Source organism: Lathyrus oleraceus, chromosome 5 (genome assembly GCF_024323335.1).
Source record: "Lathyrus oleraceus cultivar Zhongwan6 chromosome 5, CAAS_Psat_ZW6_1.0, whole genome shotgun sequence".
Classification (NCBI taxonomy): domain Eukaryota; kingdom Viridiplantae; phylum Streptophyta; class Magnoliopsida; order Fabales; family Fabaceae; genus Lathyrus; species Lathyrus oleraceus.
Window position 1 is genome coordinate 600237619 of NC_066583.1, and position 19860 is coordinate 600257478.

At 39.2% G+C, this 19860-nt stretch overlaps 1 long non-coding RNA gene across 1 annotated transcript; it reads left to right on the forward strand.

Moving 5' to 3' along the window:
- The first annotated feature begins 12906 nt into the window (after nt 1–12906).
- On the forward strand, nt 12907–14263 carry LOC127086872 (uncharacterized). The gene is made up of 2 exons (XR_007789659.1): nt 12907–13556; nt 13732–14263. It is a non-coding gene; the product is annotated as an uncharacterized LOC127086872 (long non-coding RNA).
- The last annotated feature ends 5597 nt before the right edge of the window (nt 14264–19860 follow it).

Sequence of the window (19860 nt, forward strand, 5' to 3'; positions counted from 1 at the left end):
AGAAGACGAAGAAGATTGTGAACTGCCAGGGGAATTAGCCAGATTGTTAAAACAAGAGGAGAAGGTGATTCAGCCGCACGAGGAACAGATTGAGGTTGTGAACCTGAGTACCGGCGAGGAGAAGAGAGAAGTGAAAATCGGGGCTGCTTTGGGGGAAAGTGTCAAGAGCAGATTGGTGGTGCTATTGAAAGAATATGTCGACATCTTTGCCTGGTCTTATCAAGATATGCCAGGATTGAATACCGATATTGTTATGCACAAGCTACCGTTGAGAACAGATTGTCCTCCAGTGAAGCAGAAGTTGCGCAGAACTCGACCTGACATGGCAATGAAAATTAAAGAGGAAGTGCAGAAGCAGTGGGATGCTGGTTTCCTTGCTGTCACTAATTATCCGCCATGGGTTGCAAACATTGTGCCAGTCCCGAAGAAGGATGGGAAGGTGAGAATGTGTGTGGACTACCGAGACCTGAATAGAGCAAGTCCGAAGGATGATTTTCCATTACCTCACATTGACGTGTTGGTAGATAATACAGCTCAATTCTCGGTGTTTTCCTTCATGGATGGCTTTTCCGGCTATAATCAAATAAAATGTCGCCAGATGATATGGAGAAAACAACGTTCATTACACCGTGGGGTACCTTTTGTTACAAGGTGATGCCATTTGGTCTCAAGAACGCCGGTGCTACTTATCAGAGAGCTATGGTGACTTTGTTTCATGATATGATTCATCATGAAATTGAATGCTATGTTGATGACATGATAGCAAAGTCCCAAACAGAAGAGGGGCATTTGGTAGATTTGGCCAAGTTGTTTGACCGGTTGAGACAGTTCAGACTGAGGTTGAATCCGAATAAGTGCACGTTCGGAGTGCGGTCCGGTAAATTGCTGGGGTTCATTGTGAGTGAGAAAGGAATCGAGGTTGATCCTGCAAAAGTAAAAGCGATAAAAGAAATGCCTGAACCTAGAACAGAGAAAGAGGTTCGTGGTTTCTTAGGTAGATTGAACTACATTTCACGGTTCATATCTCATCTAACAGCCACGTGCGAACCAATATTCAAATTGTTGAGAAAAGATCAAACAGTCAGGTGGAATGATGATTGCCAAGCGGCATTTGAAAAAATAAAAGAGTATTTGCAGGAGCCTCCGATTCTGATGCCTCCTGTTGAGGGAAGACCGTTAATTCTGTACCTGACAGTCCTCGAGGGGTCTATGGGGTGTGTATTGGGGCAGCATGACGAGTCTGGTCGAAAAGAGCATGCCATATACTACCTTAGCAAAAAGTTTACCGACTGTGAAACAAGATATTCACTGCTCGAGAAAACTTGCTGTGCTTTGGTCTGGGCTGCTCGCCGACTAAGGCAGTACATGTTGGTTCATACCACTTTGTTGATTTCCAAGATGGATCCGATCAAGTACATTTTTGAGAAGCCAGCTTTGACCGGACGGGTTGCGAGGTGGCAAATGATTTTGACTGAATATGATATTCAGTACACCTCTCAGAAAGCGATCAAGGGGAGTGTATTGTCCGATTACCTCGCTCAGCAACCCATTGATGATTATCAACCGATGAAGTTTGAATTCCCTGATGAGGACATCATGTTTCTCAAATCGAAAGATTGCAAGGAACCGATCCCGGAGGAGGGGCCTGACCCTGAATCCGAATGGATTCTGATGTTTGATGGGGCCGTTAACGTGAACGGAAGCGGTGTTGGTGCTGTTTTGGTTACGCCGAAAGGATCCCATATTCCTTTTGCTGCCCGGCTAACATTTGAGTGCACCAACAACGTAGCTGAATATGAAGCTTGTATATTGGGAATTGAAGAGGCGATTGATTTAAGGATCAAAAACCTTGTCATATATGGAGATTCAGCTCTGGTGATAAATCAGGTTAACGGAAAATGGTATACGCATCAATCTCATTTGGTTCCGTATCGAGATTATACGAGGAGATTGTTGACGTTTTTCACTAAGGTGAAGATGCATCATGTGCCCAGAGAGGAGAATCCTTTGGCAGATGCTTTGGCTACTCTGGCTGCCTTGATCAAGGTGCAGAGGTGGAATCAGTTCCCCAGTGTTGAAGTGGGACGTCTGGATAGACCGGCTTATGTGTTTGCTGTTGATACAGCGCCTGATGATGAGAAGCCGTGGTATTATGATATCAAACGCTATCTTGAGACGCAAGAGTATCCTGAGGGAGCATCAAAGAAAGACAGAAAGACTCTGCGGAGATTAGCCATGGTATTCTACCTGAATAAGGATGGGGTCTTGTACAAGCGGAATTTTGATTGGGTCTTGCTCAGATGTGTTGATGATGCAGAAGCAAGCCAATTGATGAAAGAGGTTCACGAGGGGTCGTTCGGTACCCATGCCAGTGGGAATGCAATGGTGAAGAAGCTGCTGAGGTCAGGCTATTATTGGATGACAATGGAGGCCCAATGTTTTAATTTCGTGCGGAAGTGTCATAAATGCCAGATTTATGCTGACAAGGTGCACGTGCCTCCAAATCCGTTGAGCTTGATGTCGTCTCCATGGCCGTTTGCTATGTGGGGCATTGATATGATTGGAAAGATAGAGCCTACGGCTTCGAATGGGCACAGATTCATATTAGTGGCTATTGATTACTTCACCAAGTGGGTTGAAGCAGCTTCTTATACGAATGTGACGAAGCAGGTCGTGGCCAGATTTCTCAAGAGAGACATCATTTGCAGATATGGGGTTCCCGAGAGAATCATTACTGATAATGGTTCTAATTTGAACAATAAGATGATGGCAGAGCTGTGCCGGGAATTCAAGATCGAGCATCACAATTCTTCTCCCTATCGTCCGAAGATGAATGGGGCGGTTGAGGCAGCCAACAAGAATATAAAGAAGATTGTGCAGAAAATGGTGGTAACCTACAAGGACTGGCACGAGATGTTGCCGTTTGCATTGCATGGGTATCGAACGTCGGTACGTACATCTACTGGGGCAACTCCTTTCTCATTGGTATATGGGATGGAGGCTGTGTTACCCGTTGAGGTTCAGATTCCCTCGTTGAGAGTCCTGATGGACGTGAAATTGCAAGAGGCTGAGTGGGTAAGGACCCGGTATGAAGAGTTGAGCCTAATTGAAGAAAGGAGGCTAGCAGCCATTTGTCATGGGCAGTTGTATCAGCAGCGGATGAAGCGTGCTTTTGACAAGAAGGTGCGACCTCGGGTGTATCACGTAGGTGATATGGTGTTGAAAAGGATCCTTCCTCCTCAAAACGATCGAAGGGGCAAATGGACGCCGAATTATGAAGGTCCATTCGTGGTCAAGAAGGTCTTCTCTGGCGGAGCCTTATTGTTAACGACCATGGATGGCGAAGATTTTCCATCCCCTGTGAATGCGGACGCAGTTAAAAAATACTTCGTATAATTGACCCGCTGGACGAAAAGAACAAAATAGTCCAGGCAAAAATGGGCATCCCGGCGAACCAAAAACAGAAAAAAGGTTCGGGCAAAAGTTAGGGATATAAAATGAAAAAATTGTACACCCGGCAAGTCGAAGACCTGAAAAGGCGACTTGGGCAAAAAGGGGTATCCCGGTGGACTGAAAACCCGAAAGGGCGGTCCAGGCAAAAGATGGATTGAAACGAACAACTGCGTCTAGCATGATCGTTTGCGCTTTGGTTTAAAGCATCATGGATAATACCCGGTAGGGATCAGTCAGAATTGTCTTGTTCAGAAGGCAGAAAGCATGGAGAGTCTGAGGACATATGGGGTGTAACCGAGTTGGAACTTGATGAGATCACGGGTTTCACATTGCCATTAGGATAGATTTTTCCTTTTGAGCGCAATTACCTCTTTTCAGGAATTGCTTCCTTTTGTATTGCTCATTTGAGCCACACTTGTCCAATCAATAAAATGCATATTCAGTCAAATAATTTTGTTTTTGTTTTTCATTACCGCTTTGATTGCGAAAACGTCCAGATATTTTTGATAAAGAATCTTGCATTTTTAAAACATACAGGTTCCCTTCCAATGCATGTTTATAAGATTGAAAGCTTGAAATCTTATTCGGAAGGTTGAATGACCCAAGTGTTGAAATCTTGACACGCCTGGGGCACGGTTTTATCTGACGGTCTGTTTTGCAGGTACTGTTAGATATTCTTCACTCACTTGCAGGTTGTGGTGTGGAAGCTTTTGAAAACAGATCCCCAGAGAGTTCGCTCAGGAACGGATGTGTGAAGAAAATGACGAAGACGTTGCGACGTACGACGATCCTTGATGATAATCAAGCAGGCTCTTCAAAATCGGAAGGTTTGAAAGCATGTAATTCCCCGCAGAGTCTAATCAGGGGCAAAGCAAGTTAGAGAACGGTAAAGGACGACGCGAGACGTCCGACGACCTTTGGAATTAATCAAGAAGACTCTTCAAAGTCGAAAGATTGAAATTTCTGTATAAATCCCAGGAGTACGTCTCTCGTCGAGCGCAGGGCGATTTGAAATACAAGATGATGGAGCAGAAAAGGTCCGGATGAGTCCGGGAATTCTTATTTCCCAGCTAAGTCCCCAAGCAGAATCGTAGGACTAGCTCCCCAGCCGAGTCAGTGTGGTTATACCTGGCAGGTTTATAATGGTGTTTCCTCAGCAGTCAGGTCTGAAGGTTGCTACCCCCGAGTGGAGCGGGTCTTTTCCAAAGAAATATATCTCCAGCAGTGTTCATCTTACCGGAGGATTGAACAAATTCCCGTGGCGGACGGGTTTCTGCATCCCCAGCTGAGCCGATTCTACCTATGGATTGATTGGGTCCTCCCCAGCGGAGTAGTTGTCGTTCCCCTAGCAGGGTCAGGATGATTACCCCAGCAGGTTGAAGATTGCTCATTTCCCCAGCGGGAGTATCTGTGAGGGTTCCCAAAGCGGAGTTGGGATCTATATCCCCAGCAAGTCAAAGACTGTGGTATTCCCACAGAGTGTAGTGAAGGATCTGTATCCCCAGCATGTCCTCGAGAGGGTGGGGTGCAAAGGAGGTATTCCCCAGCAAGGGTGGCATTTTCCTAGCAGCAGTGCTATCCCCGGCAGGGTGGAAATCGGAGCAGTGACGAGAGCCTCAGCAGAGAGTCTCGTGTCCCCCAGAGGATTCCCCAGAGGGGGATATTTCTTTTTATGCATTCATCATGAAAAAATAGCATGGCATATTGCATAAAAAATGAATAATCGCGTAGCATTTCCATGTTTATGGAGCATTACGCAGAAAAATCAATCATGCATCATTGCAAGCATAAGCTAGTCCCAAACCGTGGTTACCGTTTGAGGGGTGGTTTTGCTGAAAGATAAAGGTGTTATTCTGAGGAGTCTAGCATCAGAACGTCAGATCAGCAATGTTCCCCAGTAGTGCGATATTGGAGGAAATGTTTCCGTCAGGCGGAGAGGGAAATAAAATCAGAGGACGTTACGCGATTAGCAGTTTTCCGGAGTTCAGACCGAGGCGGTATCCAGACCGAAGTGGCGTTCAGGCCCAGTTTCCGATTCTCAGATCGAAGAAGTTTCCGACGATCAGGTTGATGTACTTGTGGTATTCAGGCCAATTTTCCGGTGTTCAGACCGAGGCGGTATTCAGACCGAAGTGGCGATCAGGCCAATTTCCCGGAGTTCAGACCGAGGCGGTATCCAGACCGAAGTGGCGATCAGGCCAATTTCCCGGAGTTCAGACCGAGGCGGTATCCAGACCGAAGTGGCGATCAGGCCAATTTCCCGGAGTTCAGACCGAGGCGGTATCCAGACCGAAGTGGCGATCAGGCCAATTTCCCGGAGTTCAGACCGAAGTGGTTTTCGGACCAGGTAGAAGAAGAGAAAATTTTCGGGGTTCAAGAAAAGCAAAAAAAAAAAAGAATGAGAATCCCGAGTGGATGTGGTGTTCAGACCCTGGTTATCCCTGCGTTACCATTTATTTTGGCATCCAGGTCGTCGGTTTTTCGAGTTTTTCTTCGCCGATGCTGATAGGCGTTGTTAATTATTATCCCATCAGAGTGCAAATTGTTCGTCTGTTCTTGGTATTCAATCACTCTTCATCCTGATCATCCGAAAGCCGAGGCTATTTCGTATCGACAGGTTCACAGTGGATTGAATAGGGGCAGCTGTAACACCTCAAAATTTGCCCTCCTCTCTTGGGACTAGCATTAACATATTTGCATTTCATTTTAGGACATTAGGCATTTCATATTGCATAACATGTGGTTACATAGTGCAAGCTATCTTCCCAAGTCTTGAATCAGAAGATGAGGAAGTCAGAAAATGCAAGCCTAGGGTTGTACTGATTGATCATGGGCCATCTGAGGATTGAGCTGTGAATTAGGGTTTTGTGACTCCCAAGGGTATTGGTCTTCATGTTGATGGAATCGATACATCATCATCACCATGGTTGGATGTCATCAGGAGATTGAAGAAGATTCCTTGAGATTAGGGTTTTGACCACTGGTCAACCCTAATCAGTTGCATTGGGCCAATCAGGGCATGATCAGGAGATGGGGTTTATGATGGTTATGGGGTTCATTGTATGATTATATTGTGCTTATTGAGGCTAGGGTGTCACCCTTGAGCCATTTCAGTTGGAGATTGGGGCTTAAATTGATCAATGCATTGCCAAATTCATCTATCAGATGAAAAGTCAACTGTGGTCAACTGTGCTTGATCTGATGGATGTGGAGGTGGAAATGAGTTGGATACACTTCATTCATGTTGGAACAAGTGATATTTGACATCTCAAAGCTTAAGAATGAAGAAAATCAAGTCAGGACAAAAACTGCCAAAAATAGCAGGTGACTGGTAACTGAAGTTTCCAAAAGTGGAAAGTTTTGACCTCAAAAACAGAAGTCCAAGGAAGCTTCAAATGAAAAATTGTTCAACATGACAGATGTAGATCTTGTTCTCACCTTTCCAAAAAGTCCAAGAACTTGAAAATCCAATGTGTGGTTTGCAAGATATGGCTCAGTGAATTTCAGAAAAGACCGTAATCAGGAGGCCATAACTACCACATACTTTGTCCAAATTGCAAGTTCTTTATATGCACAAACTCCATTTGACATGTACTTTGAGGGTACATCATTGGATTTTCCCAAAAATGGCCAATGCAAAAAGTCACTTTTCAACTGGACTGTTAATTGAACCAGGGGCAAAATCGTCCAACTTGTGAAATAATTGGAATTTTTGAGTGGGGATTTTTGCAACACCTCACAAATGGCATTTGAAATTTGTTGGAATATTCACAACATGCCTAGGCCTTGTGGTTTGAGAATTGGTTTTGAAAATGAATTGGAAAAATGGACACCTAAGCCATCACATAGTCAAAATGCAAAATATTGGGAATTTGAAAACAAGGCCAATACCAACAGCTCCCAAATGATATTTTTGACTTGCTCAAAGTGTTAATTTTCTGCAGAGCACGCTTCTAAATTCAAGAGCTTAAAATCCAAATTCACACATAAACCATTGCCCACTAATTCATTTTTTGGTTAATTACAATTAGTGTTGGATTAAGCATTGCATATATATTTTAATTACTAACAGAAATGAAAGGGGGCTAACAGCAAAGAAATCATTTTTTTCTGCAAAATTTTTTTCACAATCTAGCAGAATCACTCTAATCACAATTCTCACAATTCTTTTTCTCTGCAAAATCATTCTCTACACAAGGACTCTCTCAATTTTTTCCACAATCGCTCTCACAACTCTCACGACTCTCACATAATTCTCACAATTTTTCTGCAGTCACATTCTTTCACAAAAGCCATAACGGAAAAAACTGAACAATTGGCTCGTCTCGCATTTCGCCGGAAGCTTCACCAAAACTTCTCTTCAAAAATTCCATCAAGAATCCATTGTCTCGGCGCGAATGTGTTGTTGATTCTTAATTTGCAGGTGGAAGAGAGTTTCTGTTGATCGAAATTGGAGCAAGATCGCGACCGATTCCAACTGTTGCGAAGCCGTGAACATCCATAACAGTTGACGATTCTCGACAATCCGAATACCTTCGAGCTGCAAGAATCACTTCACGAATCTCCTGAATCAACATCTTGCATCTGTTTCGCGATTTGAAGCTCGAGCGCACGGTTCCGCCGGTACTGCACTCAAGAAGGTTGGGAATCGAATCTTGTAGTTTGTTCAAATTGAGTTAGGAATGTTGTAGATTGTGCTTTGTAGATTGAATATCAACCGATGGATTGTTTGATTTCACTGTAATTTGGTTGAGTTATTATCATTCGAAATTTGGATGCGATTTCCGTATTCGCTCTTCTCTTCGATTCGTCCTGTATAGTAGGTTATAGACAAATTGGCTTCCATAGTCATGATCCTGAGACGAAACCGGTTCGACCGGTATGTAGATCGCTCATTTCCGTCGCGATTTGCTCGAAACCGCTATCGCCGTTGAAGAACACGCCGGCTGCGCGAAGAAGACGATGAACATGACCATGCGCTTCAGTGTTTTTCCGCCCAGATCGCATCCTGGCCGTCCGTTCCAATCTAACTGAAACGCGGTGTTTTGGCATTAGCATTAAGTATTACCGTTTTGTCATCAGCTGTTAATTAAGTTAATAAATCTTAAATTAATTCTAAATAATTCTTAAATAAATATTTAGAAACTTAGAAAAATCATATAATATTCAATTTTAATCCAAAAAATTCAAGGATTTTTTTATTGATCATTTTTTTTCTCTACTTTCTTATAGAATAAAAAAATAAATTGTTGCTGGAAAAAAATATAAGTGGACCTATAGATATCTTTAATGTGTACATATTTCACATGAGTTACCATTTTAATTGTAGAGATCACGTACCATGTCCAAATTAATTGAAAATTTAAACATTGATTCTTGACATCCTTCTGGATTTTTTGACATAGGTTTGGTAATTTTTGGGCCTATGGTTTATTATATATGAATTATTGAATTTGGATGTGTACATATGTGACATAGTTTGGTATGCTGAATTCACCAAATTGATTACCATGCTTCCCTCTGGCCAATGGCCTTGAATTTTTGCATGAAGCTTGTTTAACATGTTAGCTATCATTGATAATTTTTGTGGATTTTTACAATCCATTTTCGATTTGATTCATATTTTTTCTTACTGCCTAGCATGTTAGAGTTCCATGGGTGTAACCTTTAGCATTTATGTTGCCATATCCTCATAATTAATCCAATGGACATGAAAATTGATAGCGTAGTTCCTGACACATTAATGTAGCTTTTGGCTTTGGTCCCATGAATTTCCAATGAACCATTGCTGTTTACCATTAGATGGAAGTTGGTGTATAATTTTTGACTTCATTTGATGTAGTTTTTGCATGCTGTACCATGTTTAATTAATTCCTATTGATCTATTAGGCCAAATGACTTGAAATTTAATAGGTGACTTGTTGAATACCCTCTGAATAAGGTGTAATTTTTGTGGATTTTTTGGATCCTTTTTGACATGTGGTTGGATATGATCTTGCTGGTTGTTTGTATGAGACTCAACATTGCTTCTTTTGCCTTCCATGTTGCATAAATAGAAATAGGAGCATAGTTTGAATATGGGGCCAATTGGGATCCCTTTGTTATTGATATTACTTGGTTTTCATCATGAATTGGCTGCTGTTTTAGGATTTTTCCATCTTTTTGACCCTAGGCTAGTCCTAGTGGTCATGTTACTTACATTTGAAGTTGATTGTGCCTTTTCAGGTTAAGAAGTTAAGGATTAAGGCTTTTGTTTCACATTTGGGATTGTGTTGCTTGACCTATAAACTAATGTGTTTGTTTTGTAGGATGTTTGAGCCTTGAGCTTTGTGCTATGCACATCATTGATTGATTGTTAATTGATCATTATATTGTTGTCTGTTTGTGAAAGTAGATGCTGATTCTGTTTGACTTTTGTACAGGTACCTTTAGTTGCTCAGTTCCTTGCGAACTTTTTGCTTTGCGTTGCTTAAGCAACTTGCATTGAGGTAGGTCTTCTTGACTTCATGTAGTCTGGAGACCCGGCTGTTACCGGGCCGGGCAAATTGTCTGAAGTCCTCCTTAAGAGGCAATGCTTGTGTATGTTTATTTTTAAGCCAAGCAGGAAAAGCCCTTCAAGTAAGGCAATTGGTGGAAGGTAGGGACGAGCAACCTGTCCCCCACTATTCAGTGAGTCTTCTCCTTGCTCCCATTACATGGTTGTAGCATTGAGATCAAAAGCCCAAGATCTGTGCAGTGCACATTGTGTCAGAGTCATCGAGTATAGAAGGGTTCCCCTATTCTGGACCCATGCTCATTTGTCAGCTCTCCCTGGTTAGGGATATGAGTTGTGAGGTCTGATCCTCACTTCACCTCTTCATCTGCTTCACCTTAGCCTCGTAATGGCAAGGTTAAGAGCAAAACCAGCCTGTACAGACGACTTGCTTAGGCAGTCAAACCCGATTGATTGAGCCCCTTGTTTGGCTATAGTGGGTGTTATGTGGATAATTGATTGACATGCTTGTGTTGTTTGAGATGCCTGTTCTCATCTGATATATGCTTGTATATTGTATGCTTGTGTGATTGCTTCTTTCCTGGTTAGGATAGTTTGTTTATGCAAGTAGGATAGAAAACCGAACTTAGGTGAATGATGCATGACAACATTAGGCTCGAGTCTCAGCTCCCTAGTTGTGTGTCTTTCCCCGGTTTCTGGTTAGCAATTTAGTCCCTTTCAGGGGAACTACATCGCCCTGATCCTCGTTCCAGACGAGGTATGTAGGCAGGTGGTCGTGCGAGACCACTCCGGGCAACCTTTTTCTTTTTTGCGTGCGTTAACTTGTTATCTGATTGTGTGTTTTGGCTCGGATGCCGACGTAAGCCCAGTGATTGGCAGTCGGGCTCCACGTTTGCCGTTTTGTACATATTTTGGTTCGGATGCCGACGTAATTCCATCCAGTGGTTGTCGGGCTCCATGTTTGCCACCCCCTTTGTATGATTGTTTTGTGTTGTTTGGCGTGCGTAAGCCGAACTACAGTGGCTCTGATTCTTGTTCCAGACAAGATATGTAGGCATAAGGTGCGATGCCTTATCGAGCCCTTTCTTCTTAACCCCACCTGCGTTCCCTGTGTATGTGTGTGATGTATGTTTATAGCAACCTTATCTTTCTAGAACGTGGATCCCTAGGAGTACCTAGGACGTGAGGGGTGCTAATACCTTCCCCTCGCGTAACCGACTCCCGAACCTTTTCTCTCTGGTCGCGAGACCATGTCTTTCCAGGTTTCTCTGAGCGTTTCCTTTCCCTATCTTGGGATAAATAACGTTCAGTGGCGGCTCTGTGTGTTTTTATTTTTAGCTCGCCGGTTGATTTTTCGCAGGATGCGACACCTGCTGTCGCTACGCAAAAAATACAGAGTCGCCATCGGTTTTTATTTATTCCAAAGGAATGGGAAAATATCGAGAAAACCCCAAAATATGGTCGTCGCAACCACGAATAGGTTCGGAAGTCGGTTATGCAAGGGGAAGGTATTAGCACCCCTCACATCCATGGTACTCCATGGGAACCATCTAGGATGTTTGCGCTTACGTGTGTATTATTTATCGAATGTTTGCTTGCCAAAGTTTTGCAGAGTGGAGGTAGATTTTAAATTAGTGTGCTCGCCAAGGAATAGATCCTCGTGCCTACGTATGCCCACTTGTTGAAGTGAGAAATCAGAGCGTTCGTAGTTCGTGGTTTTGAAATTTGTTTATGTTTGTTTTGTTGTTTTTATTACCTTGAAGAAGGGTTTTCGAATGGGTCGCCCTAAGGCTCAAACAAAAGGTTTGAATGCGTTGAATTGTTTTTAATTTTTGAGAAAAGTGTTATTGATTTCGAATCGCACTAAAGACTATGGATAAAGGTGAATACCTCAAACGGTCAAGTCGAACGTCTTGTGTTCGAAGCATTCAGGATGAGTGTAGGAGAGCTCCAGTCTCATCCCTTCTTTATCGCTTAAGGCTCGTGGCGTACGATCCTAATTGCCATTTATTGTATTTTTGAGTTTGGTTTAGAAAACGACCGCTTGACGTTGGATCAAGGGTTTGTTTATTGTTTTTGACTTAAGAAAAAGACCACTTGACGTTGGATCAAGGGTTTGATTATTGGTTGCGAAATGGTGAACGTTCCTAATGCCTAAGGAGTATCTAATCAAACAATAAAAGAAAGCAAGTAAATGCGTACATGAGAAAGGGGAGGGGGGTACATGTAAAGTACAAGGGAGTGCGGAAATAAAAATCATTCAAATGAAAGCTAATTCTAAAATCTAAACTCTATCTAAACATGCATTAGAACTAAGGTTAACCACATGAGAAATAATAACTAGCAATTGGAAAATTCTATAAGTCCTAAAACTAAGAGAGCATACAAAATTGAACTATTTCTAAACCTAGGGGTAGAATTGTCATTTCACAATTATGGTTAATATTGAATTAAATTTCTATTCTAAGTAAGTTCTATTTATTCTAAATCCTAAACTAATTTACTATTATTTCTAAGAATATTTCTACTTCTAAAGTTATTTCTAATTCTAGTTAAAATTCTAAAATTGTTATTTAATTCTAAAAATCAGTTTTTAATATTTCCACAATTAATCTCTAATTAATGTTTCTAATAACTTCTATTATCAACTAAAATTTCTAATTAGCTTTCAAAATCTATTTAGACTAATCCTAAAATTATTTCTAATTCTAACAAGTAAACTAATATAAATTAATTCTAATATTTCTAATTAACTAATCCTAAAATTAATATTTCTAATTATCTAATTACCTAATTACCTAAACTAATCCTAATATCAATTAATTCTAATAATATTTCTAATTACTTCTAAACTATCTAATTATTCTAAAATTATTACTAATACTGTTAATTGAAACTTTAAGTTTAACCATCTAAAATTCCTAATAATCCTAATTATGACTAATTTGATCTAAGTAACACCTAATCCTCTAACTACGCTAATTACAATCCTAATTAACCTAATTATATACTAATTGAAAACCAAACAAACAGTTAGAACTCAACACAAAATTCATCTTCTTCACACGGTTTCGTGACAACGAGAGTGGAACAAGCCACGACGAAGACCAAGCTGCGCCGCTCCGTCGCCGGCAACGACGATCTTGAACGACGATGTCGTCGCTCCACCTCCTCCAATCTTAATCAAGAACGACTCATCCATCAATACGGAACAGAAGCTAATGCGATTCGGTCCTTACCGGTGCCGGTGTCGAATCTTTCGCTGGATTTTCGATCGATTCTTCGTCCTCCCCTCTGCTTCTGTTCGTTTTGCCGTGGATTGAAGATTTGGTTTCGCGGTTCGATGAAGATTGGTGCGGTTTGTTGTGATTTCGCGTGGTGACGGTTGAAGGTTCGGTTAACGGAGATTACGGTTACGGTTACGGTTACAGATTCGCAATGGTTGAAGGTTTGGCCAATGGAGATTACGGTTACGGTTGTAAGAAGGTTTTGGTTAGAGATGCGATGAGGTTGAAGAAGAAGAATCTGGAAGAGGAATTTGAGAGAGGGAAGAAGAATCTGGAAGAAGCTTGAGAGAGGTGAAGATTGGTTTATATAGAGTGATGGAGAGGTTAGAAGTTTGTTAGAAAACTGTTATTTCCGTTTTTCATTTTATGCAGAAATTTTTTTATGCAGGTTATTACGATGCAGAATTTCGGTTCAATTATAATGCAGAATTTTTGTTGTGCAGGTTATTACGATGCAGAATTTCGGTTCAATTATAATGCAGAATTTTTGTTGTGCAGGTTATTGTTGTGCTGTAATGCAGAATTTTGTTCATGACTGGCTCACGTTTGGAGCTTGGTTAACGGCGTCGGCATTGGCTTGCTAAGCTTGTGCGTACTAGCTGCGTTTTGCTTGTTGTTGTACCGGCTTGGCTCATGCTTTTCGTTTGCTGCTTTGTGAAGCTTGGAGCAGCTTTTTGCTTGGTGAAGCTTGTCATTGCATCTTGGATTTGTACGCTTGCGTTTAGATAGCATGAAGTGTGTGTTTGGAGCTGGCTTCTGCATTTGGATAGCAGCTCGTGTGCAATTGGATTGTTGCTGTACTTTATTTATTACTTTTCCATTTGGCTGTCGTCATTTTTCTGCTACTGTCCTGCGATTTGAAGCTTCACTTCCTTTTGATTTTACTGTTAGCTTATTTCATTGCTGTTTCTATCTTTTTCTTAGCTTTTTATTTTTCTTATTTGGACAATGTTAATGTATGGATTGGATTTTGTGGTAATTGTATCAACAATGGGTAATTGGTATGAATTAATTGGATTTGGTTTAAAAATGGATATGGGTTACAATGGATTAAAACTATGTTGGATTAATAAATGAAAAAGGACTAATGGAGAAAAGGATTGGAATTGGATATGAAGTGGTTTAATGGTTGTTAAGTGGATATGAAACTTGTTTATGAATAAAAATGGTTTTTTAATGGATATTAAAATGGATCATGGTTAAATTGGATTGTGTTAAAATCAAACTAAATGGATTATGGATTATGATTTGGATAATGAAATGGACTTATTTGGAAAATGGTTAATGGGCTAAACTTGTGGGCTTAACAAAAAGAAATGAATGGGCTCAATGCAACCACGATTAAATTTCCAAAATCCATTCAATTTTTCAGTAATCAACTCGGATCATCCAACTCAACTTGAATTTCCAAAATTAATTCGAGAAAAGAACGAAATGATTTCTAAAACCAAAATTTATTTTCAAAGATCAAATCTAACTTCAAAATCAATTCAAACTTCAAACGTTAATTTGAAATTGAAATCAACACGAAGTTATAATTAATCAGATCCATTATTAACATGATGCCAAGAGGATGCCTGCTTGTGGCGAACCATGCTTATTCAATGAAATGAATGAATGAGGATGATATGCAAATATTTGGGATTAGTGACCTATAAGATCAATGTGAAGGGTGAGGCGAATTTCAGGGTATGACACCTGCTGAGATCCCACAACCACCTCTTGAGCATGTTACAGAGACATCTTCCCGAAACCAACAAAGAAATGAGCGTCGACCCGCCACCATGAAAGACATATATGCTGAGATGTTACGACATAACCAAAGGACGGAAGAGCGCAAAACCCAAATGATGCAAGCGATCCAGCAAATACAAAGAGACCAGCATGACTATGCAAACTGGTATGACCAAGGGATGAAGGAACTATCTGAAGAAATGCGTGCCTTGACACATCATGTTGATGCCATCCAGGAATACACTCAGCATGTGGGTTTGGACCCTAACCAGCATGGTAGAAGTGAACGTGCATGAGCAAGAGCTAGAGCACGTAGAGCCCAACGTCATGGCGAAGAGTAGTGATCCTCCTGTTTCTCCCTGATTCTCACTTGTTTTTGTTGCATTGAGGACAATGCTTTATTTTAGCGTGGGAAGGAATCCTTACCGTTTCGTTTATTTGCTTCTTTCTAAATAGCCATAACAATTTTTTTTATGCTAAATGCATACTTGATACCGTCCTGACACCTTAGATCTCTCACTTTTGCGAGATCAGTTTGAATACTCATTATACAGATACCTTAAGTTTCCGTTCTAGATTAACCCCTAATAGTTTATACTAGCAGTCAACACCATCTTAAACACAAACCATGTGAAGAGCCGATGAATATAAGTGATTGATACCTACAAATTGAGAAGAACCTTCATACTTTTGCTATTGAGAAATTGAAAATGCACCATACAAAAGGTTGCAAGATATATAAAAGGAAAGAAAAACCCGTTGTCGGTTGGTTCAGAAGTACCTGGTACTGGATTCAGTAGGGCGAACTGCGGTTCAATCCCCCACAACCTTCAATTGGGATATATAAAGGGTTACCACACTCGTGTACCAGACCCCGTGCTAAAAAAGGATCAAAGTCACTAACCGGCTACTTCACTAAGTGTGTGTAAAGGCAAAAGAATTAATGTGATTGCGCTAGAATGAAACCGGGTGAAATAGAAACAAGAAGCATTAGGTTGAGCTATAATAGCATGATCTGTAATGGTTTGTATAGAGGAGAGATTTATGTTAATGCTTGTTGCTTGTGTCGTTACTTTATCTTTAGTGTTTTACTTGAGTATCTATCATTCTAATGAAATACCTAACAACCACGTACGAATTGGAAATGTGTCATGTATTCGCTTTAACTATTGTTTCGAATTTTATACTAATTTTTTGCTTGTGGACAAGCAAAGATTCAAGTATAGGGGAGTTTGATAACGCGGAAATGTATCGTATATTTGCCTTGATTTACATTCAAAATATATGATTTTTGAATGTAAATCAAGGCAAATATACGATATATTTTCGCGTTATCAAACTCCCCTATACTTGAATCTTTGCTTATCCTCAACCAAAAAATCAGTATAAAATTCAAAACACTAGTTAAACGCGAATACATGACACATTTCCAATTCGTACGTGGTTGTTAGGTATTTCGTTAGAATGACAGATACTCAAGTAAAACACTAAAGATACAGTAACGACACAAGCAACAAGCATTAACATAAATCTCTCCTCTATACAAACCAGTTCGAATCATGCTATTATATCTCAACCTAATGCTTCTTGTTTCTATTTCACCTGATTTTATTATAGCACAATCACATTAAGCCCTTTTCCTTTACACACACTTAGTGAAGTAGTCGGTTAGTGACTTTGATCCTTTTTTAGCACGGGGTCTAGTACACGAGTGTGGTAACCCTTTATATATCCCAATTGAAGGTTGTGGGGGATCGAACCGTAGTTCTCCCTACCGAGTCCAGTACCAGGTACCTCTGAACCAACCGGCAACGGGTTTTTCTTTCCTTTTGTATATCTTACAACCGTTTGTATGGTGCATTTTCAATTTCTCAATAAGAAAAGTATGAAGGATCTTCTCCATTCGTAGGTATCAATCACTTATATTCATCGGCTCTTCACATGGTCTGTGTTTAAGACGGTGCTGACTGCTAGTATAAACTACTAGGGGTTAATCTAGAACGGAAACTTAAGGTATCAGTATAATGGGTATTCAAACTGATCTCGCAAAAGTGAGAGATCTAAGGTGTCAGGACGGTATTGAGTATGCATTTAACATAAACAATTTTTTGTTATGGCTAATTAGAAAGAAGCAAATAAACGAAACGGTAAGGATCTGATTCTCCTTAAGTTACAACATTATCGACAGTCTACCTTCACTAGAAGAACCTCTAAGAAGTTATCCAAATGATTGTTTGTCCTTTCAATGTAAAAAGGTGTATTGGTAATGTAACTTATGAAATGGATCTACCTTCGTTTTCGAGAATCCACCTGGTCGTACATGTCTCCATTTTGAGACCTTATTTGGTGATAAAATTGAGCAACTCAACTATAAATTCGAAGCTTTACAAAGAACCACCACCAACAGTTTATCAGGGGAATCAAAATAACAGGAAGTTATTATCACTAAGCTTTCAAAGAAAGAAGAGTACAAAAACAAACAGAAGCAATAAAGCATAAATGTGGAAGTGATTCAGTGAAAAAGGAAATGATTGTACTTAGCAAGTCTAACTCAATAACATATGTGGAACTAGAAAACTTATTACCTCCAAAGAGCATTAAAATCCAACTTAATGCAGTAACCAACAGTCCAATGCATGCCCCTTCTACTTTTCCTCCTTGCCACGCATCCCTACTTCTAGTGCGCGTTGCTGCCACGTGCCCCAATCATCCATCATTTGATTTCCATCAACCTCTCACTAACACCCTTTTAGCGTGCCACGCATCTCAACCAACTTCCCAACCTTTCCTCATTTCCCATATGCCAACCCATTTTCCACTTCCCCATATGCCAACCCATTTTCCACTTTCCCACACCCACCTAACCTACCTCGATCCTCAACTTTTTCTCTTCCCAAGACTGCACAAGTAACCTACCATAATGTTATGTCTAATCTCACCCCCAATTGTCCAATCGGGTCCCATTCAGTCCTCCTCACATGTTATCATTATCCTCCATCCCCACCTTCCAACCGTCAACAACTTGACTTTCCACGTGACCACACAATTACAAAAGAACCACATTAATGACTCACCTCCTGCCCCACAATGCCACATGTCACGTAGCTATCCCATGAACCTTGTGGGCAAGGTTCTTTTGGGGCCTGAAAGTATTGATAAAAAGCTCATATTTAAACCTAAAAGATTGACAAAAAAAAACATGTTGGTTTAAGGGATTTTATTCCTAAAGGTGTGTATGAGAAATTCCTTCTAGTATTTCTAGTATTCTAGTTTATAATGGTTTAATAAGTGGAACAAACCCAATTTTGTTTAGAGTAAATCCTAAATATTTAAGTTGTATTGTTGCTCCTTTGTGAGGAAATGAAAAATTTCAAAAGTTTATTTTATGTTTTTCTTCTTTTGCAACTTAGATTAGTGTTAACCCTTAGTAAGATCAATCATCTAGCTAGATGGTTTTAAATTGCGATGGCTTTGCAATTTTTGATATTGTAATTGGTAAAAATATTTGCTAGATTAAACAATCATTAAGCATGTTATACTAGTATCTAATTATTCATTAATCTTTAGAATGAATTTTTTCCGGTAAGTATTCCAAATTTTAAAGGCAAAAGGCTGACAATTTACATAACTTTGTGAGAATATTTTGTTTGTGCAAGCAGTTATTCTACAAACATTCTACAAACAAACAATAAAATTAAATCTTTAATGAAGTTCAGCTCCCTTACCCTTAAACACCTTAAATATCGTATTCATTTGTTTCGAAATTTCCACATATTCTAAAAAACAATCCAAATTTTGAGATGCTCAACGGCCATGGATGATAATACCTTTGATTATGGTGAGAATGTAAAAGAAAGAAAAAAGAAAGAAAGAAATGTTAGAAGTACCGTGATAATGGATGGTATTGCATGTGTCTCGTGTTAAAGTCGCACACTATTTTTATTACAAGAAAATTTAGTCTTTATATATTAAAGGAAAACAATTTATCAAAAGCTTGTGGATTGGAGAGATCTCCCAAGTAGATGTGCGACCTTAAGTCCAAAACAATTTTTTTTTAAATGTGTATTAAATAATTTCCAATTACACAGTTTAAAATAAATTATTAAATTATTCCTAAACAAAATTTTATAAAAATTTAATTAAAATTATTAATTTATTAATTAAAAGTATTAAATAATAAATTATTCATCAATAAAAAGTATATTTAAGCTAAATTAAAAAGAAATGAAAAACCATAAAAGAATAAAAGTAAAAAATATGCTAAAAAAATTAAAAAGTCACACACACATATATATATATATATATATATATATATATATATATATATATATATATATATATATATATATATATATATATATATATAAAGCATAGAAGATAATACGCTAAAAAATTAAAAATCACATATTCGAAAGTATCGGAGAACAAAATTATTTAATTTTTAAAATAAATAAATTCAAATACTTCTTTAATATGTATGGACACATTATATTGATGTATCGATACGTATTAAATATAATTTGTCCGAAGTTTTAACTGAAACTTGAAGAATGCTAGGATTATCCTAAATTTGACATTAATATCCTACACCGTATCTTATTAGAGGATGTATAGGCAAGTTTTTCCAGTTATAGATAAAATATTAAAAAATTATAAAATACAGTATTTTATACAGAATTTGGTCAAATTAACATTTCACTTTAACTTATCTGTGCTTCATTGAAAAAAACTAAGCTAAAAGAATTAAATAATGATTTTTTAAACTTTTAATAATTGCAACCATTTGGCTGTTAAAAATATATACTCCCACCGTTCTCTTTTTAAATATTATTTTTTGATTTTTTAAATATATCAAAAAAATTAATTATTATTATTAGTTTTTTAAACAAAATT